Consider the following 26,825-nt stretch of genomic DNA (forward strand, 5'->3'; position numbering starts at 1 on the left):
CTCTCCATCCTAATGGTGCCACCATCTTACCTGGGAGCTCTGCAGTCATCTCCTCAGTGGTCTCCTTGCATCTCTCCTTGCCCCTCCAGCCCATTCCTCATTTTGCAAAATGATCCCTGTATAGCAAGTATGATCATTCTGCTCCACATTTTAAACTCATCAGTGGCTTCCCAGAGTCCTAAGAGTGGCTACAATGGCCTGGATGATGCAACCGCTGTTGATGCTGAGTCCTCAGAAGCACAATTTCCCTCTAGCTCTGATTTTTCAATCCTGCTGAGCTTCTTTTGGCTCCTCAAACATGCCAGAGTTTTTAGGGCCATCACATGGATTGTTTTCTCTTCCTGTTACACATTCTTCCTCCTATTGGGACATCTCATTCTTCCTTATAGCTTCAGCTTAAATATCACCTTCTCTAGATTCTCCTGATCACTACCCCTAATTAGAGGAAATACCCATGAGTATTTAACATCCTATACTTCTAAGAACACTCTGAGCACTTGTATTTTTAATGCCAATTTTCCCCATCAGCATGGGAGTTCCATGAAGAGAGGAATCTACCTATTTCCCACATAACTCCCATTTCCTAACACATGGCAGATACTGATTAAATATTTACTGAATGAACAAGGGAGTGAAAGTGAAAGTCGCTCAGTTGTGTCTGTCTCTTTGTGACCCCATGGACTGTAGAGTCCATGGAATTCTCCAGGCCAGAATACTAGAGTTGGTAGCCTTTCCCTTCTCCAGGGGATCTTCCCAACCCGGGGATTGAACCCAGGTCTCCCGCCTTGCAGATGGTTTCTTTACCAGCTGAGCCACAAGGCAAGCCCATGAATAAGGGAATGATTGTCTAAATAGGCAAGATTGAGACATAAAAAAGTTGGTTGATTTCTTTCCTCTAATCTTTGCATTTATTAAAACCAAGTGTGATGTCATCTATTTTATATTTATAGGAATATTATATGTAGCATATTCTCCCTTTCCACAGTCATTTATCTGGCAATCAACTTTTTAAATTAAAATTTTTCCAGTCATGTGTTTAGATTTAATCTCAGAACATTTTATTCTTTCCATCTAAACTTTTAAACGGACTTCCGAGGTGGCACTAGTGGTGAAAAACAAAAAACAAAAACCCTGCCAATGCAGGAGACATAAAAGATGCGGATTTGATTCCTGGGTTGAGAAGATCCCCTGAAGGAGGGCATGGCAACCCACTCCAGTATTCTTGTCTGGAGAATCCCATGGACAGAGGAGCCTGGTGGGCTATAGTCCATGGGGTCGCAAAGAGTCAGACATGACTAAGGTGATTTAGCTTGCTATGGAAAACTTCTAAATAGTACAATAAAAACAATTAACTAGTATTCTCAATTAGTAATGCTTTTATACTCTGCTTTTAACAGGCTAAGAAAGCACAATGAGGGGAAAGACTATTATCAGAGATTTTACTAAACTGTAAACAGAACTACTAAGTCATATCTCAGAGTTAGCCCAGCTTTCTGCATTTTTTATATTTGAGGTTAGCGTGAATGTTCAGAATAAGGACCCTATGGTCCTCTGAAGTCCCGCATCATGAAAAAAAGATTAATTATCTTGGCCCAAAAGTGGATAACTATTTTTATGAGGACTTTCAATAATAAAGATAAAAACAGGAAAAACAAAATAAATTTAATGGGTTGTTTGGATAGTAACTAAGTTAACCACAAAATAAATAAACCAGAACACATTACTTCTGAGCATCCTGGAAACTTTCAAACTCCTCTTTTATGTTACTATATATTTCTTAGTTGCTTTGACATCCCACGTAATTTATATGTGTATATTTTCTCATATAACTCTTACATAAGCTATACATGATTTCTGTTGTGCAAATCAAGATTTCTTAATAAACCATTGTTTTAATTTCTGAAAAAAACATATTGGGCTAAAACTCTGGTTTGCTGTGAAGTGGGCATGGTAGAAATGTGACCCATAACAACATTTATGAACAAGTGTGGGAGTGAGAAGGTCTGAAGCTCCTTAGCTTCAGGATAAATGTGCCCTGAGTTCAGCTGTGCAGTGTGGTTGCTTGATCTGACCTCTGACCTTGCTTTTGCCTTGGCACTATGAGTAACTGGTCTGATCTGGGCCCTTGTTCATCCGGCTGTGCCTCTGTCTTAGGATACGGCTTACCTTATCTTCAGAGGTAATGACCCGCGGGGCCATCCCTGACCAGCTCATCTCTGCTACGGCTAAAGCGGGAAGAAGGAGATGGAGAAAGAACACAGAGGAGATACCTGCAGTAATCTGGGTGATAAGAATTTGAACTTCAGTGGAGCAGAGAGAACAGGGAGAAGAGAGGGTGAACTTGACTGGTTATAGGGGATGAGAAAAGGAAAACAGTATATGGTGTTAATACCAAATGACTGGGAGAGGGAGAATGGATGTGGAAAAGTTGCTGATGTGGGTCTGCATATCTAGATTAGTTGAAAACATGACAGACAGTAAAATTGTGTCAATACAAAAAGCCTCATATTATGTCCACTTCATTCATCATATTCACAGGATTCAGGAAGAATTTTGGCAAATAATCTTCCTTTAGAACAACCAAACAGGTATTCTTATATTCAAGACTGTGAATCAAAATATTTCTTACAACACAGGCTACGCATGCTGTTCATAGCCTCTATCACCGCCTTTCATATTGTCGAGAATGTAACACGGAGTGCCTACCTAGAGAAAAGGTACCACGTTAAAGAGGTGAAGGCGGCAGACTGGGCCAGACTTCCTGGCATCAGATCCTGCTTTGTCACTGAGGAGAGCCTTGTGTGGCGAAGAGCAAGTTACATATGCTCTCATCCTGAGTTTCCCTGTCTGCACAATGGAGATACTCATAGTTACATACCTTGTAGTATTAAAGTTGTTATGACAATCGAATTATTAATTACAAAATAATCTTTAGAATTGTACCTGGCATGTTCAGAGTAAGTAGTATCTAAGTATTTCATAAATAAATGTTTTCTAAGGTTCTCATAATTCTCATATTATCTAATTTTATAGGAGAGTCTGTTCTGCCTAATCTTCAGGTTTTACTTTGACTTTAGGTGATTCTGCATTGACAAATATTTTAAAACATACCATGTATGTTAGTGTTAGTCACTCAGTCATGTCTGACTCTTTGCGACCCCATGGATTGTAGCCTGCCAGGCTCCTCTGTCCATGGGATTTCCCAGGCAAGAGTACTGGAGTAGGTTGCCATTTCTTCTTCAGGGGATCTTCCTGACCCAGTGAGTGAACCTGGATCTTCTGCATTGCAGGCAGATTCTTTATCATCTGAGCCTCAAGGGAAACCCATGTATGTCAGAGGACCTAGTTAAAGGAGAAAAGTCTGCTCTGTGCACACTCATGCCTTTCCCCGGGTCATTTAATTTCTTTGCTGCAGCAGTAGCATCTACCGGTCCCTCAAGAGAGGGCTCTGAAGGCAGGGCTTGCAGAGCCAGGAGGCCGTCTGGTATTCATCCTGGCTTCCCATTTCTTCTGTGTCCATCCTTCCTGGTTAATAGACTGTATGTGCGTTATCCTATGGAGAAGGCGATGGCACCCCACTCCAGTACTCTTGCCTGGAAAATCCCATGGACGGAGGAGCCTGGTAGGCTGCAGTCCATGGGGTCTTGAAGAGTTGCACATGACTGAGCGACTTCACTTTCACTTTTCACTTTCATGCATTAGAGAGGGAAACGGCAACCCACTTCAGTGTTCTTGCCTGGAGAATCCCAGGGACGGGGGAAACTGGTGGGCTGCCGTCTATGGGGTCGCACAGAGTCAGACACGACTGAAGGGACTTAGCAGCAGCAGCAGCAGCAGCGTTATCCTACGTCCATCTTTAGCAGCATGCGAACTCCTTTAATCCCACGTTATCTTGAACTTTTCTAACCTTTTGAGCTATAAACCTTTGTGTCACAAAATGAAATCTTATGGATCTACAAGTCTGGCACTTAAAACACATGAGAATTCCTTAGCAAATATACTTTCTTTTCCTTGAAGTGTAGTGAAAGTCACTCGGTCATGTCCAATGCTGCAGCCCCATGGACTGTATGTAGCCCACCAGGCTCCTCCGTCCATGGAGTTTTCCAGTTAAGAATACTGGAGTGGGTTGCCATTCCTTTCTCCAGGGGATCTTCCTGATCCAGGGATCTAACCCCAGTGTCCTGCACTGCAGGCAGGTTCTTTATCACTGAGCTACCTGGGAAGCCCTTTTATTCCTTACTTTCAACTGAACTTCAGTTTGTTAGTGGTTAGAAAGAGGACACTTGTGCTTGTGTATGGCTAATGTCTCCTTCCTACTGGTAGGTTATTTATTGATTAGTTGGAAATTTCCAGGATGTATGACTTGGCAAGGACCATTAATATTTTCATGATTCCCAAAACCAATTGGTGCATGGTATTAGTTGATAAATTACTGCTTCGTATACACTCTTAGATCAATTTAGCCTCCTAGAAGACATCTAAGAACTTTTTTGGCCTGTCAAAATTCTGTTTGAAAGAATTTTTCTTAGTACATTTACGTATGACCTCACACTCCTGAGCAGGTTTTTATTTTTCAAATACACATAGGTGAGAAAGCATCACATGGCAAAAGCAATGGTCCTGCATCCTCATAGGTTTATATGAGAAGAGCAAACAGTCTACAAATGAGAGGTAATAATAGAAACAATAAGGAAATAATGATAACAGCATTTATTGTGTCTTTATGCCAAGGGCCACGCTAAGCAGTTCTTTATATGTTATAATGTAAGGGTCTTCCCTTGTGTCTCAGATGGTAAAGAATCTGCCTGCAATGCGGGAGACCTGGGTTTGATCCCTGGGTTGGGAAGATCCCCTGGAGAAGGGAAAGGCTACCCCCTCCAGTATTCTGGCCTAGAGAATTCCATGGATTATACAGTCCATGGGGTTGCAAAGATTTGGACATGACTGAGTGGAGAAGGCAATGGCACCCCACTCCAGTACTCTTGCCTGGAAAATCCCATGGACGGAGGAGCCTGGTAGGCTACAGTCCACGGGGTCGCGAAGAGTCGGACACGACTGAGCAACTTCACTTTCACTTTTCCCTTTCATGCACTGGAGAAGGAAATGGCAACCCACTCCAGTATTCTTGCCTGGAGAATCCTAGGGACAGCGGAGCCTGGTGGGCTGCCGTCTATGGGGTCGCACAGAGTCGGACACGACTGAAGTGACTTAGCAGCAGCAGAGTGACTTTAAAAAATAAATAGAGCCCACACCCTAAGGTGATATCTGTATTTTAAAGACAATTTTTAACCAAAATATTTCATAACAAGATTACATTAGTGAATAAGATTACATTGCATTTACTACTTTGTGATCTGCATTGCATTTGTAAATCATATCTTAGTTTCCCTTTCCCCTTTTAAAATCATTAAAATTTTAAAATCACAATAGACATCTTTCCATGTCAGTATCTATGAATCTCACATTTGGCTAATACTTATTAATCTAACTTTTACATTTTCCATCACATATGTTTAAAATAAAAATATACAAATGTAACATAAGTTTATTTATTCAAATAAATTTAAACCTGACTATAGATATGGATATACAGATAGACATAGGTAAAATGTGTAATCCATTGTATTTCAAAAAGAATTTGTGGTGGCAGGGATTTAAAGAAAAAACTAAAAACAAAAGGAGTAACTATTTAGTTACTTCATTTTAAAACATGTTCTTTTCTAAACAGATAATCTCCTGAAGTTGATTAATAAATTTCAAATAGTGCACCATTGTTTTTATAAAAGCTGTAACGTGTCCATGGTATGGACCTAACAGAAGCAGGAGATATTAAGAAGAGGTGGCAAGAATACACAGAAGAACTAGACAAAAAAGATCTTAATGACCCAGATAACCACGATGGTGTGATCACTCACCTAGAACCAGACATCCTGGAGTATGTAGTTAAGTGGGCCTTAGGAAGCATCACTATGAACAAAGCGAGCGGAGGCGATGGAATTCCAGTTGAGCTATTTCAACTCCTAAAAGATGGTGCTGTTAAAGTGCTGCACTCAATATGCTGGAAAATTTGGAAAACTCAGCAGTGGCCACAGGACTGGAAAAAGTCAGTTTTCATTCCAATCCCAAAGAAAGGCAATGCCAAAGAATGTTCAAACTACCACACAATTGCACTCACCTCACACGCTAGTAAAGTAATGCTCAAAATTCTCCAAGCCAGGCTTCAACAGTACGTGAACCGTGAACTTCCAGATGTTCAAGCTGGATTTAGAAAAGGTAGAGGAACCAGAGATCAAATTGCCAACATCTGTTGGATCATTGAAAAAGCAAGAGAGTTCCAGAAAAACATCTATTTATGCTTTATTGACTATGCCAAAGCCTTTGGCTGTGTGGATCATGACAAACTGGAAAATTCTGAAAGAGAAGGGAATACCAGACCACCTGACCTGCCTCCTGAGAAATCTGTATGCAGGTCAAGAAGGAGCATTTAGAACTGGATATGGAACAACAGACTGGTTCCAAATTGGGAAAGGTATATGTCAAGACTGTATATTGACACCTGCTTATTTGACTTATATGCACAGTACATCATGTGAAATGCCAGGCTGGATGAAGCACAAGCTGGAATCAAGATTGCCGGGAGAAATACCAATAACCTCAGATATGCAGATGACACCACCGTTACGGCCGAAAGCAAAGAACTAAAGAGCCTCTTGATGAAAGTGAGAGAGAGGAGTGAAAAAGTTGGCTTAAAACTCAACATTCAGAAAACTAAGATCATGGCATCCGGTCCCATTGTTTCATGGCAAATAGATGGGAAACAATGGAAACAGTGAGAGACTTATTTTTGGGGGCTCCAAATTCATTGCAGATGGTGACTGTAGCCATGAAATTAAAAGACGCTTGTCCCTTGGAAGAAAAGCTATGATCAACCTAGACAACATATTAAAAAGCAGAGACATTATTTTGTCAACAAAGGTCTGTCTAGTCAAAGCTATGGTTTTTCCAGTAGTCATGTATGGATGTGAGAGTTGGACTATAAAGAAAGTGGAGTGACAAAGAATTGAAGCTTTTGAACTGTGTGTTGGAGAAGACTCTTGAGAGTCCCTTGGACTGCAAGGAGATCCAGTCAGTCCATCCTAAAGGAAATCAGTCCTGAATATTCATTGGAAAGACTGATGCTGAAGCTGAAGTTCCAATACTTTGGCCACCTGATGCGAAGAACTGACTCATTTGAAAAGACCCTGATGCTGGGAAAGATTGACGACAGGCGGAGAAGGGACGACAGAGGATGAGATGGTTGGATGGCATCACCGACTCAATGGACATGAGTTTGAGTGAACTCTGGGTGTTGGTGATGGACAGGGAGGCCTGGCGTGCTGCAGTCCATGGGGTTGCAAAGAGTCAGATATGACTGAAAGTGTCTATGAAAACAATTACTGTATCATTGCAGACACACACATATGCACACATACATATCCCACTTCACAAATGCATATAGTCTCCTGTTAACCTAGTATATAGTACTAGAACTCTGTCATCAAAAAATATAAATTGTGAAATCTATGTTTCCTCTCAACATTATATAAGAACACTTGCTTGCTCAGTCCAATCATTGTGGGCATAAAATGATCAAGTAAAGTCAAAAGACTTTACTTCATAAATGTTTTAAGTGTCCTAGAAGATTCAGTTTTAATTGAAGGTAGTGGTTTCAATTGTTTTTCAAACTTGAGAATAATTGGTAAAACAAGTTTAACCAAGACTTAGAGGCAATAATTCAACAGAGCCTGCAAAGCCCATGAACATCACTTGGCATTTTCAGGAGAAGTGAAGATTTCAGAGGAAAATAAATGTGCTGCCGGAAATGAAAACCAAAAGGAAGACCTTACTTTTATTCCTAAAAATGTAAATAATTAAACTTCTTGTATTGCTAGTCATATTTCCTTCTCCAGTTTCAGTATTATGATATATAAAATACTGCACAACCTTGTACTTATATACATTTCAAAATTGTAGCCTTTTCATCCCATCAGCATTTATGTGTATAGTGAATTGTATAACTCATTAGAAATATGACTGAATTAATTATACTTTAAAATGTACACTGCCTATACTTTGGTAGATGTCTATCTAATAAAATATCTTTTGATATCAGAACATTCTAGAAAGGATTTATATATACAGTAAAAGACAATTAGGAATGACACATCTGGAAAAAGCCCACTCAGTAAAAAAATAACTATGGTTATTGATCTTGATTTTAAAAGGGGGAAGGGAAACTAAGATGTATAATATTTTTTGAAAATTAAAAAGCATATGTCTTATATATAAGCTTCTAAGGACAGAAACCACAGACAGCTTATGTTCAATATTTAATACAATTTCACATGGAAGTTAGCACTGGGAACTTTAATGGGGATGGTAGTGCTTCTCTCTAGATTGAAGGAAACGATTCCATTGTTTTGAGGTGTCTGTGTTATCCACATGAGTATTCATTGTTCAAAGGAGAGATGCAGAATGGGAAGGAGATTCATATTTATGCCTCTTCATTAATGTTTATATATACTGAACACTCTCCACATGCCAAAAATTGTGTGTGGGACTGAAAAAGAAAAGCTTGATTTTTGTCCTTCTTGAACTTCCATTCTACCTGTGATGAAAGCTCACTGTGGTAAGTACCCTACGATGCAGGCAGTGAGCACAGAGGGCCATGGAGCACAGAGGGGAAGCAGCTGCCCTCACCCAGGGGGTCAGAGAATGCTTTCCTGTGTGTTTCTCAGTCCCTGTTCCTGCTGCCCTGTGTTAGGTCGTCTCATTTTGCACCCAGCTCTTAGCCACAGTCCCCTAACTGGTCATCCTGCCTCATGTCCTTGCTCCTGTCCACTCTAAGTCTAATTTAGAAGCTTTCAGTGTCCCCACATCACTCTCAGGATTAAGTTCAAACACAGAATTATTTTTCAAAACGTCTTTCATAGTTGGGATGCCGTGTTCTCCTTGTCCTAATCTCTAGCTATCTTGTTACACTTGACCCTAAAGTGTAACTAAACTACCTTGAGTTCCAAGGACATGTTATGTTCATGCATATCATCTGCCCCTGGTTCCTGTACTTCCTCTTTCTAGAACATTCTCATCTCCTTTACGGCACCTGTACCTGGCTAATTCATTCTCATTGCTTAGGTTTCTGTTCAGATGAATTCATCCAAGCCAAATATATGTGTCTTCCTACTATCTTCCCTTTATCTTGTTCTTTTCATTTAATCAATCATCAAATCCTAAAAATTCTAAGACTAAGCATCTTTACTGTGAATTATTGAAATTTTTCCTACTTACTAAAACATACCTGCAAGGTTGGTATTCTTGTTCCCCTGGTAAAACTAAAGTGAAAGGGGATTAAGTTGCCAGTTCAGGATCACACATTTAATAGACCACACATTTGGGATGAAAATCAAATGCATCTGACTCCAAAGCCAAAATGCTCTAGCACATTGCCTTTCTACTACCTTTCCAGGCTAAACTATTACATGTTTACTCCAAAAATGTTATTGCTTTAAAATGTTTAGTTTGATTTTTTGTTTCTTCCATATTTATATAAAAATCAGTGGCTAACAAAATTGAACACTAGACTTTTACTTTATATTTCTAAGGGATAGAAAGTGAGAAATTATTTAATTGAAAAGTGAATGAAGCAGATGCTTTCATTTTAAATCAAAGAAAAATAAATTATTTAAAAAGGATTTCAGATCGACCTCACTTTATATGTAGAATCTAACAAAGATGAATATACAGAGACGTAAGTGAAATGGTGGTTACCAGCGACAGGGAAATGGGATAAACGGGGAGATGCTGGTCAAAAGGTACAGAGTTGCAGTTATGTAAAATTAATGGGCTAGAGATCTCAAGTACAGCATGATAATCATAGTTAATGATCCCATATCGAATACTGGAAATTTGCTAGGAGAGTAGACTACAGGTACCCTTAGTTCAGTTCAGTTCAGTTCAGTTGCTCAGTCGTGTCCAACTCTTTGCGACCCCATGGATCGCAGCACACCAGGCCTCCCTGTCCATCACCAACTCCCAAGTTTACCCAAACTCATGTCCATTTAGTCAGTGATGCTATCCAGCCATCTCATCCTCTGTCGTCCCCTTCTCCTCCTGCCCCCAATCCTTCCCAGCAACAGGGTCTTTTCCAATGAGTCAACTCTTCACATCAGGTGGGCAAAGTATTAGAGTTTCAGCTTCAACATCAGTCCTTCCAATGAACACCCAGGACTGATCTCCTTTAGGATGGACTGGTTGGATCTCCTTGCAGTCCAAGGGACTCTCAAGAGTCTTCTCCAACACCACAGTTCAAAAGCATCAATTCTTTGGCCCTCAGCTTTCTTCACCGTCCGGCTCTCACATCCATACATGACCACTGGAAAAACCATAGCCTTGACTAGACAGACCTTTGTTGGCAGAGTAATGTCTCTGCTTTTCAGTGTGCTGTCTAGATTGGTCATAACTTTCCTTCCAAGGAGTAAGTGTCTTTTAATTTCATGACTGCAATCACCATCTGTAGTGATTTTGGAGCCCAAAAAAATAAAGTCTGACACTACTTCCACTGTTTCCCCATCTATTTCCCACGAAGTGATGGGACTAGATGCCATGATCTTAGTTTTCTGAATGTTAAGCTTTAAGCCAACTTTTTCACTCTCCTCCTTCACCTTCATCAAGAGGCTCTTTAGTTCTTCTTCACTTTCTGCCATAAGGGTGGTGTCATCTGCATATCTGAGGTTATTGATATTTCTCCTGGCAATCTTGATTCCAGCTTGTGCTTCCTCCAGCCTAGCGTTTCTCATGATGTACTCTGCATGTAAGTTAAATAAGCAGGGTGACAATATACAGCCTTGACGTACTTCTTTTCCTATTTGGAACCAGTCTGTTGTTCCATGTACACCCTTACTCTCACAAAAAAGGTAACTGTGAGTAAATGGATATGTTAATTAGCTTAACCATAGTAATCATTTGCTATGTATACATGTATCAAGTCATCATGTTGTAAACCTTCAATATGATCAATTTTTATGAAAAAATAAAATAAATTCTAATCAGACAAAAATGTCATTGTGATTATGAATCTCCTATGAACAAATAAAATTTTTAAGATATTGCAAGCAAACTGTAGGAAATTCTGTCACCCACCCACATATAACCATTGTTAGCAAACTTTCCTATATTTTGTAGATTATATATATAATAATGTATACACATGTAACATACTTCCTGCTACTCACTCTTTTGGGGGAAATGGAGAATATTGAAACAAAAGACCCAGTCTTGAAATCAAAGCTCTTACAATATGGTAGAATTACATTTTGACTTAAATACATTCAGATCTAAGGGATAAAACAGGCCTGACAGACATTGAAGTCCCTGTCTTTAGATATTCACCATAATGGTCTTGATAGATACACAGTCCAAATTTGTGAAAGTGACACTACAGTGAAGATAAATATTAGTATTAAAAATTAGTATGAATGAGAGACTACTTTCAGATTGGAGAAATGCTAGCTGGCTTTCACTGAGTAATCCCAAGTTGACTTTGGCAAGGACAGAGCCTGTCTAGTTTAGGGAGATAACTTCCAAATTGGCTATTATAATTTTAAAACCACAAAAGAATACAGAGGCAGAGAAGTGAGAGAAAAGTGAAAGTTTGTCTCAAATGTTGACATGGGAGGGGCATAAAATTTCATGTGGAATCACTGTATCTATTTTTGATCTTTTAATACATCAGAAAAATTGTAAACAACTGTTTTTCCATTTGTATATACATTACTTAAATAATCATTGCAAGTAGAGCAGAATGTTTGAGTAGTGATTAGATAGCATTTTTATTGCAAATGAATAGCTTTGGTCTTTTTCAATTTGTTCTGTTTCAGTTTCAGATAAATATTTATGGACAGTTGTGTAACCTAAGGGGAAATACAGAATTTTGTTTTTTACTGAAGATTGCAGTTGGTTTTATCACAGAGCTAGTCTCCAATGATGAGTGAAATCTATGTTTTATTTCTGCTACAGTTGATTTAAAATATTTCAGAATAAGGGCAAAACAACAGAGAATTCCGGATAATGGAAGACAAGGGTCACTGCATAGCTTCTAGTCTTCTAATATATCTTAGAAATGATAAAAAACAAGAAAGAGCAAATAAAATTTCACAGAAACATACCCATGGTATAACTTGAAAACAGAGTGATCAAACTTCAAAATAACTATAATTAGAAAACAGAAAAAACTTACTAAATCCTAGTGCGAGATCATGTCCTCCTGACACCTCTGCTCCGCCCTGGCCTGCTGTGTTTGGGCACAAGCAAGGACAGACCAGGAAAAACCATGGGTAAGAGAGAAGCAAGCTAGTGGGGAGTCTCAGGTTGATCCAAAAGCACTGTCAGAAAGACAAGCTGTGATTAGTCACTCAGTCATGTCTGACTCTTTGCGACCCCATGGACTGTAGCCCGCCAGGCTCCTCCGTCCCTGGGGATTCTCCAGGCAAGAATGCTGGAGTGGGTTGCCGTACCCTCCTCCAGTGGATCTTCCCAACCCAGAGATCGAACTCAGGTCTTCCACATTGCTGGCACTGTCTTTACCATCTGAGCCACCAGGGAAGCCCAAGAATACTAGAGTGGGTAGCCTGTCCCTTCTCCAGTGGAACTTCCCTACCCAGGAGTTGAACTGGGGTCTCTTGCATCACAGACAGATTCTTTACCAGCTGAGCTACCAGGGAAGCCCAAGAATACTGGAGTGAATAGCCTATCCCTTCTCCAGGGGATCTTCCTGATCCAGGAGTCAAACCAGGGTCTCCTGCATTGCAGGCAGATTCTTTACCAGCTGAGCTACCAGGGAAGCCCCAGAAAAACTAAGCCTACCCTTAGTCTGAAAAATACTGAAAAATGTGCCCTGGTAGATCAGAACATGAACTACAGGGAAAGAGCTACAGGGTATATGCTGAGCATTCTTGAAAATGTATACCTTCTAGGGGGAAAGGCAAAAATGATGTGAAAAGCCCCCTTTGGCTATTTATTAAGTAGTGAAAGATAAAATAGGCCAAAAAGAAAAGTCTCTGTCCAGAAAGACAATGGATAACCAAACATATGAAGGATATACAACCTGACCTCCTTCCACCAGGAGAGCAACAATCTACTCATCTATCTGAGCTTTGCAATATTAACAGAAGAGGGTACAATTGAACTAGGAATCTTGTACAATAAAAAAAAGGAACAGAAAAGGTTCCAGTTTTCCTGCATCCATATCAAAACATGGTGTGATCATTGTTTTTAATATTAGCCATCCTAACTGCAGCCATGAAATTAAAAGACGCTTGCTCCTTGGAAGAAAAGTTATGACCAACCTAGACAGCATATTAAAAAGCAGAGACATTACTTTGCCAACAAATATATGTCTAGTCAAAGCTTTGGTTTTTTCCAGCAGTCATGTATGGATGTGAGAGTTGGACTATAAAGAAAGCTGAGTGCCAAAGAATTGATGCTTTTCAACTGTGGTGTTGGAGAATACTCTTGAGAGTCTCTTGGACTGCAAGGAGATCCAACCAGTCCATCCTAAAAGAAATCAGTCCTAAATATTCATTGGAAGGACTGATGCTGAAGCTGAAGTTCCAATACTTTGGCCACCTGATGCCAAGAACTGACTCATTTGAAAAGACCCTGATGCTGGGAATGATTGAAGGCGGGAGGAGAAGGGGATGACAGAGGATGAGATGGTTGGATGGCATCACCGACTCAATGGACATGAGTTTGAGTAAGCTCCAAGAGTTGGTGATGGACAGGGAAGCCTGGCGTACTGCAGTCCATGGGGTCACAAAGAGTTGGACATGACTGAGCGATTGAACTGAATTGAATAGGTATGCACTGATATCACATAAAGGTTATTATTTGCATTTATTTAATGGCTAATAATATTGAGCATCTGTTCCTATGCTTATTTGTCATCCATATTTATTTTTTGATAAAGTATCTGTTCAATCTTTGCTTATTTTTAACTGGGTTCTTTGTTTCTTTGGGTTCTTTTTTCCTTTTTAATCAAATTTTGTTATTAACTATAAAATTTCTTTATGTATTCTGGATACAAGTCCTTTATCAGGTAGGTAATTTGCAAACAGTCAGTGAGTTGCCTTTTAATTCTATTAACAGTGTCTTACAAAAAAAAAGAAAGTTCTTCACCTTGATGAAGCACAATTTACTAATTTTTAAATTTATGGATCATTATTTTGGTGTCATATCTAAAATTCTCAAAATTGTCAAATTTATAGGCATAAGGTAGTTCATAATATTCTATTACCCTTTTAACATCTGTAGAATCAGTCACTTTTCATTCTTGGCATTGTTTCTAATCTGGTAGAGCTTTATAATTTATTTATTTTTAATTGGAACAAAATTGCTTTACAAATTGTGTTGTTTCTGCCATACATCAACATGAATCCGTCATAGGTATACATATGTTCCCTCCCTCTTGAACCTTCCTCCAACCTCCCACCCCATCCCACTCCTCAATGTTGCCCCAGAGCACTGGGTTTGAGCTCCCTGCATCATAGAGCAAATTCCCACTGGCTATCTGTTTTACATATGATAATATATATGTTTCAATGCTACTCTCTCAATTTATCCCACAGTTTCTTTCCCCCACTGTGTTCACAAGTCTGTTTTCTATGTCTGCATCTCAATTGCTGCCCTGCTAATAGATTCATCAGTACCATCTTTTTAGACTACATATATGTGTTAGTACGTGATATTTGTTTTTCTCTTTCTGACTTTCATCACTCTGTATAATAAGTTCTAGGTTCATTTACCTTATCAGAACTGACTGACATGGGTTCCTTCTTATGGCTGAGTAATATTCCATTGCATATACCACAGTGTCTTTATCCATTCGTCAGTTGATGGACATCTGTGTTGCCTCCTGGCTATTGTAAATAGTGCTGTAATGAACATCGGGATGCATCTTCTTTTTCATTTACCCTGTTTCTTCAGGGTAAATGCCCAGAAGTGGGATTGTTGGGTCATATGGTAGTTTTATTCCTAGTTTTTTAAGAAATCTCCATACCATCTTCCATAGTGGCTGTATCAATTTACATTCCTACCAACGATGCAAGAGGGTTCCCTTTTCTCCATACCCTCTCCAGCATTTATTGTTTGCAGATTTTTTGATGATGGCCATTCTGACTGGTGTTAAGTCATACCTCACTGTAGTCTTGATTGGCATTTCTCTAATAATGAGTGACCTTAGGCATCTTTTCACGTGCTCATTAGCCATCTGCATGTCTTATTTGGAGAAAGGTCTGTTTAGGTCTTCTGCCCACTTCTGATTGGGTTGTTTGTTTTTCTGGTATTGAGCTACATGAACTGTTTGTATATTTTGGAGATTAATCATTTCTCAATTGCTTCATTTGTTATTATCTTCTCCTATTTAAGGATTGTCTTTTCACCTTGTTTATAGTTTCTTTTGTTGTGCAAGAGCTTTTAAGTTTAATTAGGTCCCATTTGTTTTTTGTTGTTGTTTGTTTGTTTTTATTTCCATTTCTCTAGGAGGTGGGTCATAGAGGAACTTGCTGTGATTTATATCAAGGAGTGTACTGCCTATGTTTTCCTCTAAGAGCTTCATATTTTCTGGCTTTATACTCAGGTCTTTAATCTATTTTGAGTTTATTTTCATATATGGTTTAAGGAGGAGTTCTAGCTTCATTCTTTTGCATGTAGCTGTCCAGTTTTCCCAGCAGCACTTATAGATGAGGCTGTCTTTTCTCCATTGTATATTCTTGCCTCCTTTTCAAAGATAAGGTACCCATAGGTGTATGGGTTTATTCTTGGACTTTCTATCTTGTTCCATTGGTCTATATTTCTGCTTTTGTGCCAGTACTATACTGTTTTGATGTCTGTAGTGTTATAGTAGTCTGAAATCAGGAAGGTTGACTCCTCTAGCTCCATTTTTCTTTCTCAAGATTGCTTTGGCTCTTCGGAGTCTTTTGTGTTTCCATACAAATTGTGAAATTTTTTGTTCTAGTTCTGTGAAAAAATTAGCAGTTTGATAGAGATTGTATTTAAATTGTAGGTTGTTTTGGGTAGGATAGTCGTTTTCACAGTACTGATTCTTCCAGTCCAAGATGATATGTCTCTCCGTTTGTGTCATCTTTGACTTCTTTCATCAGTGTCTTATAGCTTTCTGCATACCAGTCTTTTGTCTCTAGGTAAGTTATTCCTAGTATTTTATTCTTTTTGTTGCAGTGGTGAATTGGATTGTTTCCTTAATTTCTCTTCCTTATTTTTCATTGTTAGTGTATAGGAATGAAAAGGATTTTTGTGTACTAATTTTATATCCTACAACTTTTGCCATATTCATTGATTAGCTCTAGTAATTTTCTGGTGGCACCTTTAGGATTTTCTATGTAGAGGATCATGTCATCTGCAAACAGTGCGAGTTTTCCAATCTGAACTCCTTTTATTTCTTTGTCTTCTCTGATTGCTGTGGCTAGGACTTCCAAAACTGTTGAATAATAGTGGTGAGAGTGGGCACCTTTGTTTTGTTCCTGATCTTAGAGGAAATTCTTTCAGTTTTTATCCTGATAGAATTTTATAGATTGTGTTCTCAAAACAACAACAACAACAACAACAAACCTCTATATAATGCTGGCATTGTAACTACACCCACCCAATGTCTTATAGGCAGTCAGTCTAGGGTATATCTATTCATCTTTTCATCCATTCAGCAGACATTTACTGAGAATTTACTAGATGCGTTGATAATACATTAGGTAGAAAAACCCATGCCTTCATAGAATCTACATTCTTGTGAGAGAAACAGATAACAAGACAAATAAGTGGAACATGTCGATGTTGATGATATGTGGTAAGATGAAATAAAAGCAGGGCATGTTAGAGGTTTGGATTTTACTTTAAATAGTAACCAGAGAAGACCTCAATGAGAAGGTGACTATTAAGTGAAGACTTGAACTCAGACATTAGGCAGAGCATAGAAGTACAAAAGCACAAGCATGCTTGGCACATAAAGGAAGAGCAGTGAGGTCAGAGTGGCTGGAGAAAAAGGACTGAGTGGGGTTGGGCTCCATACAGAGAACAAGTACCAAGTCCAGATTGTGCCCAGCCTTGTACGTCACAGTAAGAGCTCTGCTTCTGTTCTGAGACAGGGAGCAGTTGTAGAGTTTTGAGATGAGATGTGACACAGTCTGACTAATGTTTTAACAGTGTTGCCCTGACTGCTATTGTGGTAAGAATAGTTGTTCCTGGATGGTGGTGACCATATGAGATGACAGCAGTGGTTTAGATGACAGGGTCTGGACTAGGGTGGGAGCAAGGTGCTCAGATTCTGGATGCATTTTAAGGTATACTTGAGAAGAGTTTCTAATTAAAGTTCTTGGGGTATCCAAGAAAGGAAGAAGTCCAGGATGAATGCCATCAGCAATTTTTTTTTTTTTTTTGGAGTAACTAGAAGATTGGAGGGCCACTAACTGAGACAGGGAACAAGATAAGAGAAGCAGAATTTACAAAAAGCATCATATTGAATGTTTTCCTCAAGTTTTCACCTGACTTCAAATTATTGTTTTGTCTCTACCCTCAAAGCTGTTGGAGATGAAGATAAGTATTCCATTATTTAAAATAAACAGAATCAAATATAGTATTTACTGGAATGGGCCTTAGCGATTCCTTTAAAAGCAAGAAAATGGAAGACCAGAGAGAAATACTGATGCTTTTCTGAGTTGAATTCACTACTCTGGGCTTCAGCTAAGAGATGAAGTCTATAGATCCAGCCAAACGTTTTGACTTTTCTCCTTTATCTGGCCACAGTCTCTATGGAATAAATGTAATACCAGCTATGAGACTGTCTGATAAACAAGAGGTGCTTGTTAAATTTGATCTTTATCATAAGAAAATTCCTCTTTAACAGGACCAGAAGCTAATTTCCTTTAAAATTTATTTTGAGGTAATAATATCTTGGAGTGAAAATGAGTGAACTCAGGGTTATAAGAAGCTTTTTAACATTGGGCAAGTTATTTTGGGCTTCAGTTTTCTTTAAGAGAAAGTAACTTAAGGCAGAAAGTTGGACGAGAGAATTTCTAAGTGCCCTTCTAACATTTCCAGTCTGTGCTTCCAGTGTTATTGCTTTGGTGGATAAAGTGAAGTGATGCAGAAATGTATCCCATACATTCAGACATTTAAGTAAGTAACATTCACTAAGTGACTGATAGTATTAATAAAGAATCATAGAGTAGTATGCCTAGAGGAAATATGACCCTTGGGCAGGGTTCTCAATTTAAAATTTACTAGCATAGCAATTTAATGCAGTTAATAAAAACAGGGTTTGTGCTATACCTACAGGAACTGAAGTTCATTTTTACCATAAAAGAAGAAGGGTAAGCTAAGAATTACTACTCTTTGGAAAAGTAGACCCTTATCTTTTTCTCAGATGGTATCAAATACTCTAGAGGTTGGTAGACTAGGTTGGCTTTGTGTTCTATCAAAGCAGTGGCTTCACTGAGGCTGTTTTTTGCCTTTCACCTTACTTTAGGGAGGTCATTTACCTTTTACAGCTCAAGTTGCCTTGAAAGTCCCGTTTAATAGAAGCTCACTTACCATGCCTCTAAAAGTTGAATAACGCTGCCGATGGAGATATACACATTCCATCTGTGGCTCAAGATAGCTAGTAGCTTTCAGTTAGCATGGCTAGTCATGCTATGGAGCTTGCCGTGTAATTTGGTGTTTTGTTTTCCTGAGATTATTACTTTTTTTAAATACAGAGGAAAGAGGAGATGAAGCAAAGACCTGGTGGATAACTGACTTCTAAAGCCCTTGTGGAAAAACTAGGAGAAGGGTGAGGCCTCTATTCCATCTGAGGTGATTTGTCTTAACTCTCTGCAGCAGAGTCATTCGCGGCAGAAGGCCAGATGCCTCTCCATGTGTCCAGCGAGATGCTACATTTCAGGTGAACCCCTTGTCTCCCGGGACTCCGAGTGGTCGGCTGCTACTTAACCCACAGGGATCCCTGTAAACCGTCAGGGATGCTGGAGCCAGACAGTGGACTACAGACTCTGCTCTACTGGTCCTGTCCAGGAGCCTTCCCCCACCAGAAGAATGGTGGAGTAGTTCCCTTTCCTTATTCTGCCAGGTTTCTGCTAAGTACTTAGTTTTTCCAAACTAGTCTGTGTTATTTAGGGCAGACACAGATGGAATGGCTGTAATAATGCTAAGAATGTTTAATGCCAAAGCAAGGTGCCGGCGTAGTGGTCACTTGTTGCAGTGTGTGGGAGAGACAGTAATTCAGAGTGGGCCGCAGAGGTTTCCAAAGTTATCAGTGGTCTATTCTTAGAGGGAAGGTGGGGGGCAGGGTTGGTAAACGGTGTTCATTTTACTATTAATCTTAAAATCGTCGCTCTTTTCAGTATGTATGTTTCACGGTAATAAAAATAAGATTTAAAAAGTGAAATACATCTACAAAGCTATTTTATAATCTTGTTTTACTATATCTGTCATTAGTATGACTGACTCACTGGAAAAGACCCTGATGCTGGGAAAGATTGAAGGCAGGAGGAGAAGGGGACGAGAGAGGAGGAGATGGTTGGATGGCATCACCAACTCAATGGACATGAGTTTGGGTAAACTCAGAGAGTTGGTGATGGACAGGGAAGCCTGGCGTGCTGCAGTCCATGGGGTCGCAAAGAGTCGTACATGACTGAGCGACTGAACTGAACTGATGAACTTAAGGAGTATTTAGTGTATCATAACTAGTTCTGATACTGTAGAGAATTCACAAACCTTTTTTAAGGTATTAATTTTTTTTCAGCTGTATTAAAAAATATAACAACAACAAAAACAACACTTTTCCCTGTGCATGCCATTTCTGGTCCTGATCGATCTCTGAACATTTCTTCATGTGTATAGTGGAAATAACAATGCCAGCTTCACCAACTGTAGGGAAATTAAATGACATATAATTGATAAAGAGATTGGCACATAGTAAACCTTAGTAATGATCGGTTCTTACTCTCCCAGTTCTAGTCAAATTAATTTAATATATAGGTTCATAAGAGTTTATCCAGTAATTTTGTTTACATTATTTTATTTTTTCTTGAAAGATAATTGATGTGTAGGGCTTTGCAGGTGGTGCTAGTGGTAAAGAATCTGCCTGCCAAGGCAGGAAATGCAAGAGGCATGGGTTTGATCTTTGGGTCAAAAAGATACCTTGGAGTAGGAAATGGCATCACACTCCAATATTCTTGCCTAGAAAATCTCTTGAGCAAAGGAGCCTGGCTGGCTACAGTCCACGGGGCCACAAAGAGTTGGACACAACTGAGTGACTAAGTGTAACACAATCAATGTATATCACTGTGTTAATTTTAGGTGTACAATTTAATGATTTGACATTTGTATGTATTGCAAAATGGTCACCACAATAAGTTTAGTTAGCATCCATCACAACATATAAATGCAAATCTTTTTTTGTGTGTGATGAGACTTTTTAAGATCTACTCCCTTAGCAACTTTTAGTTATCTTATAACTGGTAGTTTGTACCTTTGGCCCACCTCCACCCATCTTGACCCTACTTCCTACTTCCTGCCTTTGGCAACAATTTGTTCTCTGTACCTAAGAGTTTAGATTTTTGTTGTTGTTGTCATTTTGCTTTGTTTTGATGCTATATTTAAGTGAAATTATACACTGTTTTCCTTTCTCTGACTTATTTCACACAGCATAATGCCCTTGGCATCCACCCACGTTGTTGCAAATGGCAGGGTTTTCTTGGGTTTTTTTTCATGGCCGAATAATATTCCACTGCACATATACACCATATTTTCTTTATTTATTTATCTGCAGATAGACACTAAAGTTGTTTCCGTGTCTTGGCTATTAAAAATAATGTTGCAGTGAATATGGGGGCACAGATATTCTTTTTAAATAACAATTTCATTTTCTCTGAATATATACTCAAAAGTGAGATTACTGAATCATATGAGAGTTCTATTTTTAATTTTTTGAGGAACTGCCATACTGTTTTCCGTAGCAGCTGCACCAATTTACATTTCCAACATTGCATATGTGTTTTAATCTTATTTATATAACTTTTACTTATAAAGCTAGAAAAATAGTAACTATACAATGTACTTACAACTTTACTTGACACAGTTGGTGTGCTAAAAATCAAGCTCTACCAAATTGCCATATTTCATTCTCACTGATATTCATGGACTGGCCATGGGGTCACAAAGAGTTGGACATGACTGAGCAACTTTAACATCACTTCACTTCATTCTCACTGATGGTGGACAAATATATTTGATTTTATTACAAGTAAAAATTACTGTCAAATGCAGTAGAATAATAATAATAAGACTATTTTCTGAACACTTGTTATTAGTAAGTAGTAAATGCTTTACATTCTTTACCTCACTGAGAATAAGAGTGCTTACTGTATAAGGTTGTTAATATTGCTTGAGTTAAGACTTGCAGAATGCTTATTACTATGCTGGGTCTATAACTGATATTTCCGAATAAAATACATACAATTTTGTAACCCTCCCGGCAATCCTGTGAATGGGATAATTATCATCCTTATTTTGGAGGAAGCCAGGGAGTCAACAAATAGGCACATCAGAACCTGAATCCATACCTGGTTACTCCAGCATTTGTGCTTTAAACCACTGTGAATCTGAAGTATTTAATGAAAATTTACAATTTGATCACAGGATGAGGAAAAAAATGTGTAGCTTTGCCAAGTTTGATGTTGCTGTACTAGGAATGGTAAAGGACAAAGTTATATAGATTAGTTTTGAAAGTCATTGGGGCAACATTTACTTATTTATGGTACTTTCAAACTCTTTGCCTTATATTTCTAAGGAACCAGCCTATTTAAAAGAGAACACTGAGGATTATTGGAGATCTTAAGTTGTATCAAGTGAGTATATAAAAATTGGTTGATTTAGCCATGTGACTATTTTAATATTTAGACATAAAATTATCTTAGCCCACAAATTCATGATCTAAAAATCTGATGTGTTGTTTATTAGATTACGTCCTTCTGGATGGGAGAAATCCTAAATGAATAGACATTCATTTTGTAGGAAGTTTAGCAGGTGTGCTTACATCTACAGAGTAGTCTGTCTACTTTCCCCTCAGCTACCTGAATGATGCAGGAACATTATGGGAAGGTACCCTGACTTGGTGAATACAGGCTGTACTTTTCACAATTTTCCTCCCTGCCAGCACAGGAAGCTTGTGCACTATTGTTGCTACACACTTGGTTATTGATGATAAATGACATACATTCTAACTCTATAGTAAAAAGTGTAGTTATTGATATGGAGTAAAAATTGGAGTAGGAAATGGAAATCCACTCCAGTATTATTGCCTAAAAAATTCCATGGACAGAGGAGCCTGGTGGGCTGCAGTCCATGGGGTCACAAAGACTTGGATATGACTGAGCACACACACACAGATACACGTGGAATAAAATAGCTTTGGAAACTCCTAGAAATGTGACAAAACAGGATGCTTTCCATTAATTTTTCTTTTCATACATTTTTCTTTCTATTACTTATTCATTCATGTGTAGATTCATAGGCGTTACAGGCATGGCTTGTGCCTGACACTGGAAAGTGAAGTTGAAATGGGGTTTTAGGAGCACATGTATACACGAAGGGTAAGGGACATACACAGTCATGGGACGAAGAGAAAAGACTGGAACATAATTTAGGGACAGTGCAAACAAGAATGAAGTTCAGAATATGATGAAGATTAAAACAAAACTAAGGCGATGAAAGTGCTTTTTAGCATGTTTAGCAAGGAAAAAAACAAGGAAAGGTCAATCTGTCATTTTGGGCACATGGTGCAAATTTAAGAGATTACACTGAAGAAAGGAAAGCCATTTAATGACGACTTAGCTTCCACCTTGTTTATTAAACAGACATCTTCAAACTGGAGAGCTTTGAACAATTACAGTTAAGAAGGATCTAATGTCCATAAGGCTTAAGGCATTGAATTACCTTAAGCTGAACTGCGTGAGTCACCGATTTCATAGTAACCCCGCAAAGTAACATTCTTCCCCCCGCTTCCCAGTTTACCCATTTAACAGCACTGGGTGCTCGGAGAGGTGATGCAGCTAGTAAACGGCCCAATCAAGATCCCCAACAAAGTCTGTCTTTCTTCAAAGCAATGTTCTTCCCAGTCCTTGGCATAGCTCCCCAGACTTGCCTCAAGTTCTTTTGATCCCTTAAGACTTAATTCTCAGCAGCCACATATTTGTCCTTAATTTTTCCAAACTTGTACACTTGAATTATGTAATCTCCAAATGCCTCAGAACAAAGCCCCTTGAGCTAGAGACCTAACAGTTGAGTTTTGAAGCTTGAATCTCCTAAAATGAAATTATCAGCTCTTTAGCTTAGAGTTATCTAAAATTTCACCTTCTTGCCTAAGGCATACATCCTAAGTGTTGAACTGAGATTAGCAATGGAGCCCAGGCCCCAGCTTCTAAATCCTGAGTCCTCAACCTTCAATTAAACTGAGCCAGGAATAAGATGCCCCTTGGAGGAGGGAACTCCTGTGCATTCCAGCTATAATGGACATCTTTCCATTTTCTTTGGACTGCTGACTTTTGCAAGTATGGTTGTCTTTGTCTGGAGTGCCTTTTTTTTCTCTTCTCTCCCTTCTGCTAACTTCTTCCTTGTTCTAACAGGAAGGAAAATTCTTCAGAAGGCCTTCCTTGACCCATAGATTGAGTTGAAAATTCCTTGCTCTTCGTTTATATAGCATGTTGTACCTTTTCTTGATTAATAGGCATCACCCTGTACTTTTCAGTTTATTTTTCTTCTTTCTGCCGTGTCTTGTCTTTCCTTGAAGTGTCCCTCATGTGTCTAGCATAGTATCTGGGATCGCAAATATTTGATCTGATGAATGAGTGAACTGTTAAGATCATGATGGTTGATACGACGCATGATAATGGTACAATTATGCTGAATCAACAAAGAAAGAATCCACAATTTTGGTTTCTAAATAAATTAAACTATGCGCTGTGTCCTTTAGTCATCTTTATATTTGTACTCCTTTATACATTCTGGGTGCGTATAGATTTAAACCTGCATTGTGAGCAACTGGATCTAGCCTCCAAGGTAGATGTTGAGAGCATGTTTCAGACTTATTATTATAGTCTAGCACTGTTAGCTCCTGCAGTTGGCAGCTTCAGCTTGTGCTAAACACACAATCTTAACAGTTCTGAATGTTTCAGTGATATCACATTGCCCTCCTTCTCACCCTCACAATCAGAGCTGTTCCTCTTAAGCCTCATATGAACATTAACTTAAATGCGGATAGATGAATCTTAGTTAAAGGCTCATTTTTAAGATATTGGACTGCCTGAAATTGAATGTGGGTGTCTTTCCTGACAGTTTATAGAAGGGAACAATAAGCTCAGAAAGGTGACAACTAATGATGCATCAATGACTCATGAAAAAAAAAATTGTACACTTACAATTCTCTATGCCTGTTTTCCTCAGTGATTTCTGAAGGAGATAATCATGGCAAAGTCAAATTCACCTCCAGAGCATGTGTTGGGTGCTTCTGGCCTGCTCTCATGGTCCACTCTCCACCTTTGCACACTGCCCTCTGCCTGAGGGGCTGGCATCAAGTGCAAACCTGTGTGGACGGCTTCAAGGTGCTCCTTTACCCCCGGGTTTTGGGTTGGGTGCAGCCCATGGGAAGGCCCCCTTGAGATATTAGAGGGTGGGAGAGTGAGGTCAGAGTATCAGTTCCCTCGATTTATTCCTCCAGGGTTGGCTGTTACCCTCAACTAAAGGCCAGAAACACTGTCAAGTGGCCCTTGCCTTAGAGTTACCCTATTTAACTGCTTGTAACTTTTCCTCCTTTTGCCCCTTCAGCATGAAGCCTCCCCTGTCCTAGACCAAGTACTGCCGGGCACCATGGTGGATTTCCCCAGCTCCTGCCACACGTTCCTGGTATCTCTTCATTAAAGTCCTCAGATTACCCAATTTAAGTATTCTTTTTCCTGCCCAGAATCTGTCTTATATAAAAGTTATTTTGGAATAGGGAAATATGCTTGTGTAATACACAGGACTGTGATGGCTGTTGATATTGAGGCAAAGGGCTTAAAACTCTTTCTTTGGTGAGATAATTGGGATATATTTTGCTCGTATTAAACACAAATTTCTTAATATCTCCAAGAGTACTCTGTCAAAACAAATAAAAGTAAATCCATGGGCATTCTTTCTTTGAAAGAGCATTTCAAAGAAGGATGGCATGACACATGAAATAAACTGTAGGCTAAAGGCTGAAAAGAAACAATGACATTTCAGACTGAGTTGTTTTAAAAAAGTAAAGTTTCTATAACTGTTCCAGTATTTACTCATGTTTTCATTCTCTCACAGAGTTTGGTTTCTGATTTATATAAATGAGATGTCAATTGGTGATAAAAATAAACAAAAATACATAATATGCCCAAGACATTTTTCAGTCACATTTTTGCTGGCTCCCACCTAAAAGTGACAAGCAGTTCGGGCCTTTATCATTTTGCAGAATACTGAAGCAGTGGTGTGATACAGTGTGACTAATCAAATAGAGAGTTAGTGTTTGATGGACTAGGAAGAGTCCCTGGGGGAAAATCGAAGCTAATTGAATCAAAATAAAGAACTGTTATCTTGAAAAGTACCTGGAGGTTAAAGGGATTTGATAATACGTTGCGAGGGTAGGTGGTTATGCTCTATATTTGGTGTCCAGGGCAGACAAGGAAAGCAATAGCAGTGAGATAATGGTTTTTTAAGGACAAGAGAGACTCCACTTCTGGATCATGGACAAGTCACGAGGATGCCACTTTCAAAAATATGCCTTTCAGTTTTCTTCATTCCCTACTGAACTTGCTGCTTATTTGAAATGAATACAAATTGTTGTATGTACTCCAGGGCACATTATGATTCAACCTTCCTGTTGTGTTCCTTTTTGTTTTTTGTAGGGTTGTATATCCTAATGATTTGCTGTTGGCTTAATAGCAAATAAACAGGCTTTGATTTTTATTCCTATGACAAGAGGGGTTCATGCATTTGATGTTATGTCTGGAGTGTTTGCAGTGTGCCTTTCTGCTAAGCACTGAGAATCCAGTGTTGAATAAGGCAAAATAGTCCTTGTTTTCACGGGAGAAAGGAAAACCACTGGAGTTCCTTATTGCCCCCTCAGCCCCAGAGGAAGGTGTGTGGCTAGAGATTAAGAAGAGTAAAACAGTCTCATTACAAAATCAGAATAAAATTACTTTTATCATTTATCCTCCTAAAGTAGTATGCAAAATGGCTACTTGTGCTGGTTGTTAACCTCTAATTATCCACATCTAATTTTTTCTGTGGATAATTGTGCACATAATAAAATATACAACCTAGAATTGTTTAATTTTCACTTCCCTATGAGAAATCTAAAAGTCTACTCTTGTGGTTCTTCCATGCTGCCTAGAATAGTTAACATGCCATTTATGGTTTCAGAACTTCTGCTTTAGTAGAATTGTGCTTTATTTAAATATTTCAAGGATTTTTGAAGCAAAAAATAAAAGTGAAGCTAGACACTTAATATGGAGCTTAGTTTGTAGAGGAGGAGTTCCATTTGATAAAAGTGTATCATATTTGAACAGGATGTAGAAAATTACTGCACATGTTCTGGCTTCAAACACACTGTCCATTTGACTCAGAAACTAATTTGCATTGCTGGCATTTTCAATAGAGATGGGTAATTCCATCTCCCCCTATCTAGGGCAACAGGCACTATTTAGCCAACAAAAATAATT

The 26,825-nt window shown here is 38.8% G+C and overlaps 1 protein-coding gene and 1 long non-coding RNA gene across 6 annotated transcripts in view; both read left to right on the forward strand.

Moving 5' to 3' along the window:
- TRPC6 (transient receptor potential cation channel subfamily C member 6) overlaps positions 1 to 26,825 on the forward strand; it is a 139,728-nt gene that overhangs the window by 56,257 nt on the left and 56,646 nt on the right. The window lies entirely within an intron of this gene.
- Positions 17,097 to 25,032, forward strand: LOC145525344 (uncharacterized). Its single transcript, XR_014068124.1, has 5 exons — positions 17,097 to 17,150; positions 17,485 to 18,219; positions 18,798 to 21,947; positions 24,541 to 24,698; positions 24,922 to 25,032. It is a non-coding gene; the product is annotated as an uncharacterized LOC145525344 (long non-coding RNA).

Source organism: Giraffa tippelskirchi, chromosome 11 (assembly GCF_054371585.1).
Source record: "Giraffa tippelskirchi isolate mGirTip1 chromosome 11, T2T-mGirTip1v1.2.pri, whole genome shotgun sequence".
Classification (NCBI taxonomy): domain Eukaryota; kingdom Metazoa; phylum Chordata; class Mammalia; order Artiodactyla; family Giraffidae; genus Giraffa; species Giraffa tippelskirchi.